The sequence below is a fragment of the Myodes glareolus genome, chromosome 24 (genome assembly GCF_982192425.1).
Source record: "Myodes glareolus chromosome 24, mMyoGla1.1, whole genome shotgun sequence".
NCBI lineage: Eukaryota > Metazoa > Chordata > Mammalia > Rodentia > Cricetidae > Myodes > Myodes glareolus.
In genome coordinates this window covers 36,673,590-36,690,519 of record NC_142049.1, presented here as the reverse complement: position 1 = coordinate 36,690,519, position 16,930 = coordinate 36,673,590, and the positions used below count along the sequence as shown (strand labels likewise).

Sequence of the window (16,930 nt, the reverse complement as noted above, 5' to 3'; positions counted from 1 at the left end):
AAATCTACTGGTGGTCAAATACCCAAAGAACAGTGATGCTTCGTCCCTCAGTATCCACTATCTCTCAGTGGTCCTTTGCTAGGTACTAGGAATCAGGGAGCCTTCACCGTATATGCTAAAGTTTGACTATCTTGTTCTTGTGCAGCAAACCACAAATGCTGGTTGTAGATATGTTCATTAGCAATGGCATGCTTAGAAGTCAGCATTTCATAGCTTTCTATTCTGTCTGCTTCATCTTCCGTTTTATTGTTGAAGCTGGTATAGATAGTTAGATACTCAACTCATTCACGGCTGAATACTCTAAGATACTTATATTTGGTACTTTTACCAGTTATGGGTTTCTGCATTAGGCATCTACTATTGTAAAAGGACTTTTTGTAACATAAGCTAAACACAACATAAATCATGGGGCAAAAACATAAATATTTAGAAGACAGTTTGAACAACATGGCAATTTAGCAAAACCAATAGTAATAGATTTTACAATAGGAAAAGGACAAGGATCCAGTAGTTGTTCCATCTGCATCCAATCAGAAAGCAGTTGATTATCCCTATAATTTTCACACCACAATTGCACTAGTCAGAAGGCATGTGGGACCAGACAGGCCAGTATTGTAGCAGTGAAAGAAAAATTCATTGCTGTCTTTCCTCCCCAGTCAGCTTGTCCTGTATATTCTAACACAATGTAAACCTGACAGTAGTGCATTTCCTGTGTTTATTTTGAGTATGGCTTCTCTATGTCCTGCATCCAAAGTAAGTAGCATCATTGACAATAGGGTCTGACCATGTGGAAAATCAAGAGGAATGTCACTATCTGCATTATTTTGAATGCCTCTTGGGATTCCCTGACTAATAGCTCATAGAGAAGTATTCTGGGTTTGGTACTGTGATTTCAGTTTAATAACCTGTTCCCTCTGGGGAGAGAATTGTCCATCTCTGTAGTATACTTCTGTTTATAAATTATTTTATTACTATTATTATTGTTGTGTACATGTGAATGTGTGAATTTGTGTTTGTGTGTGTGTGTGTGTGTGTGTGTGTGTGCTTGGTCTGTATGTAAGGGCATGTGCCATGGCATAAGCATGGAGATCAGATGACAGATTCTGTGAGTCAGTTCACTTCCTCACACTTTATATAGGTTCTAGAGATTAAATCCAGTTTATCAAGACCATTCAAGAAGTGAGCAGCTGGGATCATTTATTGTACTTCCACCCTCTTGTATTTTTTATTCAGTTCATTCTTTTTTTTTGTAATTTTATTAAATTATAAAAAGTTTCCATTTACGCCCCTCCTCCCAACGCCCTCCCACTCCCCCCCTCCCTCTCCTCCTCCCTCTTTGTCCCCTAGGGAAGTCAGGGTCTCCTGCCCTGTGGGAAGTCCAAGTTCCTCCCCCCTCACTCCAGGTCCAGGAAGGTGAGCATCCAAACAGACTGGATCCCAAAAATCCAGTATATGCAGAGGAAACCAGTCCCAGTGTCATTGTCAATGGCTTCTCGGAAAGACTGCAGGCCAGCCACATTCAGAAAATCCGACCACATTCAGAGAATCTGGTTGGATCACATGCTCGTTCAGTCACGGTCCATGTGGCCTTGGTAAACTCTCATTAGATCCGACCCCTTGTATCAGTGGGTGATAGTATCCCTCGCAGTCCTTCGTCATTTTCTTCCTCCTTTTGCTCCTCGTTTGGATCTTGGGGGGCTCAGTTCGGTGCTCCAACGCGGGCCTCCATCTGTATCGTCATCCAACGCCAGATGAGGGATCTATGGTGATAAGCAAAATATTCATCAGTATGGTCACGGGCCAAGGCCGGTTCAGGCACCCCCTCCTCTGTCCAGAGAACAATCTGGGGATCTCTCCTTGGACCTGGGATCCCATATATAATCAAGTTTCCTGTAAACTCTAATATGACTCCCTTAGTTGAAATATATTCTTCCCTGATCCCACATTCATCCTTCCTCCCTTCCCCCCATCCCGGTCAACCGAGCTTTCTCCATTCCTCCCCTACTCCCTTCTCTCTAACCCTCTCCCCTTCCATCAACCCTCCCACCCCCCCCATGCACCCAAGGTTACCTGGGACTCTTGACTATTTCCTACCTCCTGGCGGATAGGTAAATAATCTTCATCAGGTTCGTCTTCTTATTTAGCTTCTCTAGGATCACGAATAATAGGCTCAAAGACCTTTAATTATGGTTAGAATCCACTTATGAGTGAATACATACCGTGTTCCTCTTTTTGGGTCTGGCTTACCTCACTCAGTAAAGCGTTTTCTATGTCCATCCATTTGCATGCAAAATTCAAGATGTCATTATTTTTTACCGCTGAGTAAAACTCTAATGTGTATATGTTCCACACCTTTTTTAACCATTCTTCTATTGAGGGGCACCTAGGCTGTTTCCAGGTTCTGGCTATTACAAATAGTGCTGCTATGAACATAGTTGAACAAACGCTTTTGTAGTATGTTTGGGCATCTCTAGGGTATATTCCCAAGAGAGGAATTGCTGGGTCCTGAGGGAGGTTGACTCCCAGTTTCCTGAGAAACCTCCACACTGATTTCCAAAGTGGCTGCACAAGTTTGCATTCCCACCAACAATGGATGAGTGTTCCCCTCATTCCACATCCCCTCCAGCATAGGTTATCATTGGTGTTTTTAACTTTAGCTATTCTGACAGGTGTAAGATGGTATCTCAAAGTGGTTTTGATTTGCATTTCCCTGATCGCTAAGGAGGTTGAGCATGACCTTAAGTGTCTTCTGGCCATTCGAAGTTCATCTGTTGTGAATTCTCTGTTCAGATCAGTACCCCATTTTTTAATTGGGTTAATTAGAGTTTTAGTGTCTAGTTTCTTGAGTTCTTTGTATATTCTGGAGATCAGACCTTTGTCTAATGAGGGGTTGGTGAAGATCTTCTCCCAGTCAGAAGGCAGCCTTTTTGTCTTACTGACAGTGTCCTTTGCTTTACAGAAGCTTCTCAGTTTCAGCAGGTCCCATTTATTCATTGTTTCTCTTATTGTCTGTGCTGCTGGGGTCCTACTTAGGAAGTGGCCTCCTGTGCCTATATCTTGTAGACTACTTCCCACTTTCTCTTCTATCAGGTTCAAAGTGGACAGATTGATGTTGATGTCTTTAATCCATTTGGACTTGAGTTTTGTGCAAGGTGATAGATATGGATCTATTTTCATTCTTCTACAGGTTGACATCCAGTTATGCCAGCACCATTTGTTAAAGACGCTTTCCTTCTTCCATTGTATACCTTTAGCTCCCTTGTCAAAAATTAGGTGTTTGTAGGTTTGAGGGTTAGTATCTGGGTCTTCTATTCGATTCCATAGGTCGACTTCTCTGTTCTTATGCCAATACCAAGCTGTTTTCAATACTGTAGCTCTGTAATAGAGTTTGAAGTCAGGGATAGTAATGCCTCCAGAAGTTCCTTTATTGTATAAGATTGTTTTGGCTATCCTGGGTTTTTTGTTTTTCCATATAAACTTAATTATTGTTCTCTCAAGGTCTGTGAAGAAGTTTGATGGGATTTTGATGGGGATTGCATTGAATCTGTAGATTGCTTTTGGTAGAATTGCCATTTTTACTATGTTGATTCTCCCAATCCAAGAGCAGGGGAGGTCTTTCCATTTTCTGGTATCCTCCTCAATTTCTCTTTTCAAAGGCTTAAAGTTCTTGTCAAATAGGTCTTTCACATCCTTGGTTAGAGTAACCCCAAGATATTTTATGGTGTTTGTGGCTATCGTGAAAGGTGATGTTTCTCTGATTTCCCTCTCCGTTTCTTTATCCTTTGTGTATAGGAGTGCCACTGATTTTTTGGAGTTGATCTTGTATCCTGCCACGTTACTAAAGGTGTTTATCAGCTGTAGGAGTTCTTTGGTAGAGTTTTTGGGGTCGCTTATGTACACTATCATATCGTCTGCAAATAACGAAAGTTTCACTTCATCCTTTCCAATTCGAATCCCCTTGATCCCCTTATGTTGTCTTATTGCTATTGCTAGAACTTCAAGCACTATATTGAAGAGGTATGGAGAGAGTGGACAGCCTTGTCGTGTTCCTGATTTTAGTGGAAAGGCTTTGAGTTTCTCTCCATTCAATTTGATGTTAGCTGTCGGCTTGCTGTATATTGCTTTTATTATATTTAGGTATGATCCTTGTATCCCCAGTCTCTCCAACACCTTTATCATAAATGGGTGTTGAATTTTGTCAAACGCTTTTTCAGCATCCAATGAAATGATCATATGATTTTTTTCTTTCCGTTTATTTATATGATGGATTACATTGATAGATTTGCGTATGTTGAACCATCCCATTCATTCTCTGGGATGAAGCCTACTTGATCATAATGGATGATTTTTCTAATGTGTTCTTGGATTCAGTTTGCCAGTATTTTATTGAGAATTTTCGCATCGATGTTCATGAGTGAGATTGGCCTGTAATTCTCTTTCTTGGTTGTGTCTTTGTGTGGTTTTGGTATTAGGGTGACTGTAGCTTCATAAAAGGAGTTTGGCAGTGACTTTTCTTTTTCTATATTGTGGAATACATTAAGGAGTATAGGTATTAGCTCTTCCTGGAAGTTCTGGTAGAATTCTGCATTGAAACCATCTGGTCCTGGGCTTTTTTTGGTAGGGAGATTTTTGATAACAGCTTCTAGTTCTTCACGACTAACAGGTCTATTTAGATTGTTCACCTGGTCTTGGTTCAACTTTGGTATATGGTACTTATCTAAAAAAATGTCCATTTCTTTTACATTTTCCAACTTTGTGGCATATAAACTTTCGTAGTAAGATCTAATGATTCTCTGTATTTCCTCTGTGTCTGTGGTTATGTCCCCCTTTTCATTTCTGATCCTATTAATTTGCAAGTTCTCTCTCTGCCGTTTGATTAGTTTGGATAGGGGTTTGTCAATCTTGTTAATTTTCTCCAAGAACCAGCTTTTTGCTTCATTGATTCTTTGAATTGTTTTCTGTGTTTCTATTTTGTTGATTTCAGCCCTCAGTTTGATTATTTCCAGTCTTCTACTCCTCCTGGGTAAATCAGCTTCTTTTTTTTCTAGAGCTTTCAAGTGTGTTGTTAAGTCTCCAATGTGTGCTTTCTCTGTTTTCTTTAGGTGGGCACTTAGTGCTATGAACTTTCCTCTTAGCACTGCTTTCATTGTGTCCCATAGGTTTGAATACGTTGTGTCTTTGTTTTCATTATATTCAAGGAAGACTTTAATTTCTTTCTTTATTTCTTCCTTGACCCAGGGGTGATTTAGTAGTTGACTGTTCAACTTCCATGAGTTTGTTGGCTTCATGGGGGTACCATTGTTGTTGAATTCTAATTTTAATCCATGGTGATCTGACAAGACACAGGTGGTCACTAATATTTTTTTGTATCTGTGGAAGTTTGCTTTGTTACCAAGTATGTGGTCAATTTTCGAGAAGGTTCCATGAGCTGCAGAGAAGAAGGTATACTCTTTCCTATTTGGGTGGAGTGTTCTATAGATGTCTGTTAAGTCCATTTGATTCAGTACCTCCAGTAAATCTCTTATTTCTCTGTTAGGTTTCTGTCTGATTGACCTGTCCATTGGTGAGAGAGGAGTGTTGAAGTCTCCTACTATTAGTGTGTGTGGTTTGATGACTGCCTTGAGTTCTAGAAGAGTTTCTTTTACATATGTGGGTGCCTTTATATTAGGGGCATAGATATTCAAGATTGAGACTTCTTCCTGATGAATTGTTCCTGTTATGAGTATGAAATGTCCCTCTCCATCTCTTCTGATTGATTTTAGTTTGAAGTCGATTTTGTTAGATATTAGAATGGCCACACCCGCTTGTTTCTTAGGTCCATTTGCTTGGAAAACCTTTTCCCAACCCTTTACTCTGAGTAGGTGTCTGTCTTTGTGGTTGAGGTGTGTTTCTTGTAGACAGCAGAATGTTGGATCCTGTTTTCGTATCCAATCTCTAAGTCTGTGCCTCTTTATAGGTGAGTTGAGACCATTGATATTAAGTGATATTAATGACCAGTGATCGATGACTCCGGTCATTTTTTTGGGTAGTAGCATGTATGTGTTTTCCTTCTTTGAGTTGTGCTTGTGGAGGGTCGCTAAATGTCTGAGTTAATGTAGGCAGTGTTGGGAATGTTGGATTCCTTGGGTTGTGATTTTCCTTCTAGTATTCTCTGTAAGGCTGGATTAGTAGCTACGTATTGTTTAAATTTGTTTTTATCCTGGAATATTTTGTTTTCTCCGTTGATAGTGAACAATAGATTGGCTGGGTAAAGTAGTCTGGGTTTGCATCCATTGTCTCTTAGTTTCTGCAGTACCTCTATCCAGGACCTTCTGGCTTTCATGGTTTCCATAGAGAAGTCTGGTGTAAGTCTGATAGGTTTACCTTTATAAGTTACTTGACCTTTTTCCTTTGCAGCTTTCAATATCCTTTCTTTAGTCTGAATGCTTTGTGTTTTGATTACTATATGACGAGGGGATGTTTTTTTCTGATCCAGTCTATTCGGTGTTCTGTATGCTTCTTGAACCTTCATAGGAATATCGTTCTTTAGGATGGGAAAGTTTTCTTCTATAATTTTGTTGAGTATATTTTCTGGACCTTTGAAATGCAATTCTTCTCCTTCTACTCCTATTATTCTTAGATTTGGTTTTTTTATTGTGTCCCACAGTTCCTGAATGTTTTGTGATGAGAATTTGTTGGATTTGCTGTTTTCTTTGGACAGAGTGTTTAATTTCTCTATGGTGTCCTCAGAGTCTGAGATTCTTTCTTCTATCTCTTGTATTCTATTGGTTAAGCTTGTTTCTGAAGTCTCTGTTCGTTTACCCAGATTTTCCATAGCCAGCCGGCCCTCGGTTTGTGATTTCTTCATTGACTCCATTTCAGTTTTCAAATCTTGAACTGTTTCTATTACCTGTTTGATTGTTTTTTCTTGGTTTCCCAGAATTTCATTTACGGATTTACTCATTTCTTCAAACTTTTTGGTATATTTCTCATCCATTTCTTTACTCATTTCCTCAATTTTTTTGTTATACTTATCTTCCATTTCTTTACGGCAGATTTTCACCTCCTGTTAATTTCCTCTATTATTTTCATAAAGAAGCGCTTAGAGTCAATTTCTTCTATTTCTTCTGGCGTAGGGTGTTCAATTCTTCTAGTTTCGAGCTCCCTGGATTCTGGCGGTGTCATGTTGCCTTTCAGGTTGTTGGAGGAATTCTTGCATTGGCGCCTGCCCATTTCTTCCACTCTGGATGAAACTCCTCAGCACTTTCTGGATAGAACTCCTCAGCACTCTCTGGGTAGGACTTCACAGCACTCTCTGGATAGAGCTCCTCAGCCCTCTCTGGGAAGAACTGCTCAGCAGGGCAACAAGGCTAGCTGGTCTTCCCAGGACTCAGGAGACAAAGGGCCCGCAGCAGTGGGGGGAGGGGAGGGGTCCCTTGGAACACCAAAGACCCTGCTGCAGATGCTGGGGGGGGGGCTGTGCTCTCTTCCTGGGCAGTGGTGAGCACCCACTCACCTCTCTGGGAAGAACTGCTCCTCAGTTCATTCTTTTATACTAACTTTGTTAGAGGAGACTATTCTTTTATTTCCTAAGTCCCTGAACTGATTAATCACACAAAAACTATATTAATTACAAGATTGGCTGATGGCTCAGGTATATTTCTATCTAGGTCTTACATCTTAAATTAATCCACTTCTATTAATCTGTGCATTGCCATGAGGCTGTGGCTTACCAGTAAGGTTCCAGCATTTTTCTCTTTTGTCAGGTACATGGTGCCTCTTAGACTCTGCCTACTCTCTCTCTATATATATCTCTGTTTAAATTTCCTGCAAGGATATATACTGTTTAGCCATTGAATGAAAAACTTTATTCATCAATCAATAATAGTAACACATATACTGAAAGGTATCCTACGTCATCTCTCCCTTTTTGTCTAATTAAAAAGGAAGATTTTAATTTTAATATAGTAAAATTATAAATGCAAAAGAATGATCAAGCAAGAATTATAGTCCATTTACATATGACAAATGAAGAAAAATATTATATCATCTGCTCTTTCTTTGTGAATCTAAAGTTTCATGTATAATTTATCTTTTATCATAACTAAGGAAAAGTGTAACTAAACTATCTGTCTTCAACCCCATTAAAGACCCCAGAAGAATATAATATTACCTAAGTAAACAGGAAGTGTATTGTAAGCAACTTCCAAAACTGTAGAATTTCTAGAGACTTCTCACTGCCTGGACAGTCACCCAAACTTCTTTTTTAATGTGGGGCATTCATATTCAGCCTATAGGTCCATAATATTTATAAAACTTTTCAGTGAATCAGGAAATTTGAAAGACCATTTCACCTATATTGGCAGTTTGTCACTCAGTTTCTTCTGTATCTGGCAAAAGGTCTGATAGACTCTTTCATGAAGCAGAAACACTGAATGACTGTCTCACCTTCTTTAGGCAAGTTCAGCAGTCATTTTCTTGTGGATCCTGCAAGTTCAGTGTATACAACATACCATCAAGCAGTCCAGGCAAGAGCAGTTTCTTCCCCAAATGACTAGCCTTATCTCATTGAAGGCAAATTCCATAAGGAGTTTCTTTGGTGCACATCAACCTCTCTAAACTAATTGGTGCTGCCAGGAACAAGCATGTCTCACTGTTAAGAAAAATCTAAGTACTTAAAACATTTTAAATGCCATATTCTATAGATCTTTAAAGTGTTGAAGATTATCTAACTGAAATACATCTCTGTATATCTAGAAAACCTAATTAACATGACTACAAGTTTGACATTTATAAATGACTACTAATCTGTAATGTTTAACTATACATTAAATTCTTAGATGAATGTATAAATATAATACCTTAAACAAGAGTGGGAATGTTCTTATATGCAGTGCAACAAAATTGACCTTAAATTTGTATCAGTAGACAAAGATGTATACCAATAGAAAGTATTCATCTCTATATCATATTCCCCTTTAAATGAAAACAAACATTTATAAACAATCATTTTGGGAATTTGGGCATTGATTTATTCAAACTGCCTTCTGTTGTTTGTTGGGTGAAGTATTTTGAGGGTTCATGGATACCTTTAGGGGATCTTGTTCCATCAAACCAAATTATCCTTGAGGAACCCACAGTTTCTCATCTTCTGTGGGGACAAATGCAGAATCTCTTTTCCAGGGTAACATATCCTTAGACTCAAATTTTGAAGTCAAAATACCTTTAAAATATATATATTGGTTTATCTTAGCAATCCCCAGAAGCAAATGTCTCTCTGTGGTCAAAAAATTTAAAGAAAGCCCAACAATATACATAATACTTACTTTGTGTTTTTTCCATCTTTATGTAGCTTTTTTGTTATTCTATTACTGTTTAATATTTATTTTATTCATTTTACTTCTGTAATTTATGGCTTCTGTATTCTTTTATCTCTCTCTTAAGCCCATGTACATTTTTTCTTTTTTTATATTCTACATATTTTTCTTTATTCTTACTATTATTATTTTCTTTATAAATAATACTATTTAAAATTTTTACCTTCTCCCCTCCTCCCATTTCCCTCCCACTTCCCCACTACACCTTCCTCTTCCCACTCCAGTCCTAAGAGAGGGCAGGGTACTCTGTCCTGTGAAGCCTGTGTAATTTTATACAACACTATTGACTCATTCAGAGGTCTTTTTCATCTGAATCTGTTTTATTGTGTATCTATAATATTTTTTTGATCAGAAGAGTTTTTTATTTTTTAAATGCTAAGTGAGCATGGCTAGGACTAGTGCTACAGTTTTACCTATTGGCCTTGTTGTGCCCAAGTTGAGGCCACCAGAGAGACACCACCAGAATCCAGTCAAGTTCAGAATGCAAAAGCAGGGTTTATTCAGCATGCTCTCCAGCCAGGCTGGGGGCTCAATCACTACTCGACACAGTGTAGTAGGGATGAGACCCCCTCATTATTTGGGGTTGACATTATATAGGCAAAAACGGCAAGGCAGGATTATTTGCGGTCAAGGGGGCTAGTTTTGCTGAGTATAGGGTATGGACTACTTCTGCATACCCTCTTCCTCCTTTAAGTGGCTACTCCTGCTTCTGTACATGCCTCCCGGCCTCCCCCCCAAACAATTATGTTCTATTTCTGTCTAGATCACAATTCTAGGTGGCTAGCTGCCAGGAACAATTTTTTTTTCCTGCTGACTTCTATGATGTTGCAAAGGGCATGTGTCTTAACCAGCTCCTAATCAAGTAAAGCTTCTTAAAGTTTTCCATGTTCTTACATTTCCCCCTTCCCTTGTAACTTGGGGGACCAATCTTGGTTACCCTTAGGACCAAGTGCAGCAGCATATCTTTTCTCTTTTATATTGAGGAGGACATAGTTCTGTAGAAACAGATTTTTTTTCTAAACCTGCACAGAGTCTTTCTATGTAAGGGAGTTCTCTTTTTGACTCAGCATCTCAACCAGGGATTACAGGACATTGTACTTTTTTAATTGCTTCCAGCTGTCTTGTAAAGAGCTAAAAAAGGTGAAATGCTAGTCAAAAACAAAGAGAAAATTTAGGCTATGGGCTATTTATCAGGAGCATCTGGTTTGTGGACTCTGTTGAAGAGCCAGGGAGCATTCATATTGGCAAGGCTGGTCGACATCATTTTTCAGCAAGTCCAGGGTCCATAGCTTTTTGGAGCAGATTGTAGTCAGAAATTCATGATTGATTGTATCTACCAGTCAAGGGGAAACCTGTCGAGACAAATTCAAACTAGGAACAGAAGTTTAATACATTTGAAACTTTCAGGCCCATATTAAAATCCATATTATAGAAAAAGCAAATAACAGATATCTATACAACAGGAAAAAATAGACTCACACCTTTGAGTCCCGGCAAAAATACAAATTTGGGTTAAAAGTGTGTAGACAACTAAAAGAAGTTTAAAATCTTGAACTTGTGACCCAAACAGTAAGTAGTCATATTTTAATTAATTTATATTTATATCTATAGATTTGATGCTGTCAAATTATCAAAGCTATAGCTAGCCCAGCCATCAATACTGTCAGAGATCTCAGAAGGATAAATAAATTATATATATGAGTACAGACAAAACAGCTTTAGAAGCAATTAAAAATAACAGAGACCAGCCCGTGTACAGTCATTCCCAGGTCTCTGCAGCATTGAAGACAGAAGTATCAGAACAGCAGGCTTTACCAGGTCCATAAGATGAGAGGTTTCTGTGGAAGAAAGACATGGAAAAGACTAACCTTACTTTGTTTAAACAAAAATGGTGCACTCAATGATGCATTGGGCATCTTGCCCACTGGTCAGCGTCATCATTATCAGGTGGAGACAATGCGGTGTCCCATAATTTTCTTTGGAGACCTTGGGTCACAGCTAGGATCTGGAAGTCTCTGTCTAATATAAGCTTTTAAATCATTTTAAATGCCATATTCCATAGATCTCTGAAGTATCTAGGGTTGCTCAGGTATAACAAATTAGATAAACTTTACTATTAATTACTTGGTTTAAGCTTGACCTTAAAAATCTATACAGAGGACTAAAAAAGACTTACCCCTATAATGACTGATTATTAACTTGTATCTCTAATGGTCTACAATAAGTTTGCATCTCTAATAAAACCAGGACTTCATATCATATATTATCAGATTTAATTTTTAGCTGATGCCTTTGGTGACTATCATCTGGCATTGGTGTTTCTTTAAAATTGTTAAGGTCCATCCTTTCAACTGTTCTACCTTTGGGACTCTAGTCTCAGCTATTCTCTGTGATCCATTTTAGTCTTTTTTCTGTGTGTCTCTTGAATTACAAAGTTTAATCGACCGAGCAAGGTACATTCTTGTGTATAAAAGCATTGAGGTGCAGTTTTTCAATAAAGAACAGCATAAAACAGTTTTAACATTATCTATATCAAAAAGACATCCAAATTCCTACTAACACAAATCTAGTGACCAGAGCTCAGAGAACAAATACAAAAATTTCAATTACCATAGGCTAACCTTTTAACAAAATAAGCCTACATAATTTTCTCAAGAAATAGACATCACCCTTTAACAAGACAAACAAGACTTTTTAAAACCAGAATTAACCTAGTATGTTAAACATTTACATAAGTTAGATGTTTATGTTTTCCTTTTAAAATTTAGTATTTGAAGGTATGAGAAATTATGAGAAACCACAGTAAACATAGTTCATATCCTCTGGTTTTTTACAACTTTTTATATCTCTTTTATGACTTTTCAGGACTGGCTCTCCCTCTATCTTTGCTCCCTTGCTTTAGCCAGACATTTTTAGATGAATTTCTCTTTTTCTTTCCTTTCCTCTATTATTTTAGTCTCCTGCCATTTTGCTTTTCAGACAACATAAAAACCTTCATTTATGTTTTATTTAAAAATTTTCTTGTCTTTCCTCTCATTTCTCAGACAATATGAAAATTTTTATCAAAGTATTTTCCTGCAATTTTGTCCAGCAGAACATTGCATAGATATAATATTTAAAACAAAAGCAGAAAGTTATACATCTTAATCAAAGATGAAAAGTATTTGTAATTCATTGGATACAAATGGTTAAAACCCATATATTATTCTTTTCCTGTGGAAAAAAAAGCATATTTTTTTCCAAACATAATACATCTTTGACATCTACTTTAAAAATCAATGCTTTTTAAAGTATACAGGTTGGTATAATTTAACATTTCTTATAAGCAGTATCAGGACAGAAAAGGGTTAAGATGGGAAAGTGATGGCCAGTGGAAGATATCACAGTGAAGAAGAGCTCTGGCATAGGAAAGAGAAGAGGGAGGCAGCAGTGGTGGGCACAAGAGAATGTCTTTGGCTGCCAATGTTCCTACAAATAAGTTTTGTTAATTTTTTTGTGGCCATAATCTCAGAATCTTTTACATTTGTACAGTTTTTCAGTTGTAAGCAGTCAATTCCCTATGCACAGACATGCAGATTCCTCCCTCCTGCCAGGACTGTTTCAATCCATACACCTTGCTCTGCCCTCAGCAGGGTGTATGCCAACTTTGTGACCCATTTCATCCCAGGTACATCTGCTCCATGACTTTGGACACTGTTAAAGCCCTACCTGAGTTGCCATCCCTAGAAGGATCCCAGAGCTGTGCATCCAGCTTGGATGAAGCTTGCCACCCCCTAGCCCCAAGTCCTCTGCCACATTGCATTTCCTGCAGTCTCAGGGTTCTCCTGTTTTGTACTCCTTTTTACCCTCCCCACATTTAAACTCTGTCTCATTTAGACAACAACCAGACAACCAGGCTTCCTGGAATTCCATGGGGACAGAGGGAATTCCTATGATCACAGAGGTAGAAGTGGAGTGGCTTAAGACGAACAAAGAGACAAAGAGACAGGAGCCAAATAGGAAAAATAGACAAATCCAAATTCTGACAATGTCCCAAGACTAATAACAGAGTGGTTTCTCTTCCTTTGGTGGGGGGAAAAAACCCAAAGGCACTTCTAACCCAGAACCAGACCTCCACAAGAGGTTCCTGGTCACTCCCTGTTAGAGGCTACTGATACAAAATCACCATGTCTGTGGCCCTTTCAAATGACTTGAGGCTTGCAACCTCAGTCCCAAAGGGAAACTAGATGTCTCTTTCACACCAGGGTCACTGTTGGGACATGTCTGTCCCAGTCAGGGCCTGCTGCAAATTACAAATTTCTGGACAGACAAATTAGAATAACCTGTATTATTCTCAGACAAACATCACATATATACATATGTCTTACCGATATCAGAATAAACCTCCAGACCTTTGGGGGTCCTCGTGGGGGTCCCTAGGATTCCTGGCCAACGTACCAAATGCTGCTCTTCCTGTCTAGACCACAAAGCTAGGCAGCTAGCTGCCAGGAACAGTTGTTTCTTTTCTGCTGACTCCTATAATGTTGCAAAGGGCATGAGTCTTAACCAGCTCCTAATCAAGTAAAGCTTCTTAAAGTTTTCTATGTCCTTACAGTTTCACCCCATCCAACATGGCAGAGGTATGTTTACCACCTCTGTGAGCCATGTTCACTGCCCCAGGTCCAGGAAAGCAGCAGGTCTACTTTGGCATTAAGCACCTTGTAGCACTCTGCACACAAACCCTATGTGTTCAGTGGCAGGCCTAACCAAAAGAGCCAGAGACATTAATGCTGCCAGTGAACCAGGAAGCCATTTCTTAAAGAAGCTTGCCTCTACTTGCAGCCAGCAAACAGTACCGAACTGAAAATAAAATGTGGCTACTAAGAAGCTGCACTGTGCTCCCATTTTTGTGGCTCTAGAAGCCATCTTTTTTTAAGCTTTTTTTTGAGGCCTTATATGGATCCATGCCTCAGATGGTGGGTGTCATTTTGTAAATGGAGACTGCTCTTTCATTTTCTGCTGTCCTGAACTGAATAATCACACAAAATTATATTAATTACAACACTGTTTGGCTGATGGCTCAAGTGTATTTCTATCTAGCTCTTATATCTTAAATTAAACAATTTCTATTAATATGTGAATTGCCACAAGGCTGTGACTTATTGCTAATGTTCCAGCATCTTTTTTTCTTCAGCAGCTGCATGGCATCTTGTTAACTCTTTCTACTCTCTCTCTATATATATTTGTTTGGATTTCCTACACGGCTTTACTCTGCTAAGTCATTGGCTGAAGCAGCTTTATTCATCAACCAATAAAAGTAACACATGCTGAAGGACATCCCATATCATAACATATTATAAAAGATCTTACAATGCCATTTTACATATAATGGCTATGAAAGTCAGGAAATTATGATTAGTATATTTCATTAACCAATATGTAGGGTGGTATCTTTCATGAACATGAGTCTCTGTACCCGGGAACAGGTGGTTGAAATGATCTGATGCGAGTGAGGAGAAAACAGGAGACATGAACAAACCCACTGAGGAGTTTATTAAAGGAAAGAGTGCTCACAGGCCTGGGAGTGGTGGTTATAGAGATAGAGCAAAAATTGCATGTCCAGCTTTTAAAGGCTGCCTAGCACATGTGCACAGGGGGAAGATGTGACTGCGTCACACATGAATGCCTGGCGACCCACACCTTGCACATGCTCATAGGGAGTTTGCATGAGTACATCAGACACTGATGACAGGTGACTCATGCCTTGCACATGTGCACAGGGGATTTGTGTGAGTACATCAGACACTGATGATACAGATGGTGGGTGACCCTCGCATGCAGACATGGGTTCCCGAGACCAGGAATGACAAGGGAAATTAAATTATACTTATTCTGGGAAAGTCTGGTCCATTTAGATGGGTCCAATTAGCTCCCTGGAGCTTATAAAAATGTTTGAAAAGAAATAAATTTTAGGCCTATTAAAAGTTTATGATTATAGAATGGAAGATGTGGGAGGGGGAAGAAGGAGGAAATTATTGAAAAGGATAATTATTAAACTCTTTAATGTTTTACCTGAAGTAAATTCTTTTGCATCATGGTATTACCTTAACATCCAGGAAACACTGCTGCAGTCAGTGATAAATCTGTTATGTTAAAGTTTGTTTCGTGAGTTTTGTGAGTTTGGGGTTACAAACTCATTATTGTCTGATGAGACTGACAGTGAATAATTCCTATAGCTTTGGGAGGATGGGAGTCTTTTTTTAAAATTTATTTATTTATTAAAAATTTCTACCTCCTCCCCACCTCCCTTTTCCCTCCCCCTTCTCCTACCCCACCCTCTCCAGTCCTAAAAGCAGTCAGGGTTCCCTGCCTCGTGGGAAGTCCAAGAGCCTCCCCATTTCATCCAGGTCTAGGAAGGTGAGTATCCAAACAAACCAGGCTCCCACAAAGTCAGTCCATGCAGTAGAATCAAAACCCAGTGCCATTGTCCTTGGCTTCTAGGTCGGCCTTCATTGACAGCCACTTTTAGAGAGTCCTGTTTGATCACATGCTCCATCAGTCCCAGTACAGCTGGCCTTGGTAAGCTCCCCTTAGATTAGTCCCACTGTCTCAGTGGGTGAATGTACCCCTCACGGTCCTGACTTCCTTGTTAATGTTCTCTTTCCTTCTGTTCCTCATTTGGACCTTGAGAGATCAGTCCAATGCTCCAATGTGGGTCTCTGTCTCTATCTCCATCCATTGCCAGATGAAGGTTCTATGGTGATATACAAGATATTTATCAGTGTGGCTATGGGATAAGGCCAGTTCAGGCACCCTCTCCTCTGCTGCCCAAGGAACAAGCTGGGGACATCTCCTTGGACCTGGGAACCTCTCTAGAGTCAAGTCTCTTGCCAACCCTAAAATGGCTCCCTTAATTAAGATATTTACTTCCCTGCTCCCATATCCACCCTTCCTCCATCTCACCCATCCTATTCCCCCAAGCTCTCCCCAATCCTCCCCTCCTCTTTTCTCTCTACCCATCTCCCCTTACACCCACCCCTCCACCCGTGCACCCAACTTTTGCCTGGCAATCTTGTCTACTTCAAATATCCAGGAGGATAACTATAAGATTTTCTTTGGGTTCACCTTCTTATTTAGCTTCTCTAGGGTCACGAATTATAGGCTCAATGTCCTTTATTTACGGCTTTTAACAGGTCCATAATGTAACCTGAGTTCATTATGGATCCTCCTTTTGTTGTAAGAAGCCCACGCTCCTTCCAGATAGCCGCAAGGGACAGGAGGATAAGAAAGGCATATTTGGAGTCCGTGGAAATGTTTAAAGAGTGTCCTTTTGCTAACTGAAAGGCATGGGAAAGAGCTATCAACTCAGCCTTTTGGTTAGTGGTATGGGCAGGGGGTGCCCGTGCCTTTACTATCTCCATATCTGATACTATGACATAGCATACCCTACAGATCCCATCACATAAAAAGAAACTGCCATCTGTGTACCAGGTATAAGTGGCCTGGGACAGTTAACCCTCCTGTATATGTGAGGGGTGGGGCAGTAGATCCTCTATGATCTCTACGCAAGAGTGAGACGGAGAATCATTAACATT

At 39.4% G+C, this 16,930-nt stretch overlaps 1 long non-coding RNA gene across 1 annotated transcript in view; it reads left to right on the top strand.

The window, feature by feature from the left end:
- LOC146889933 (uncharacterized) overlaps positions 1-16,930 on the top strand; it is an 86,859-nt gene that overhangs the window by 24,686 nt on the left and 45,243 nt on the right. The gene's annotated exons all lie outside the window — the stretch shown is intronic.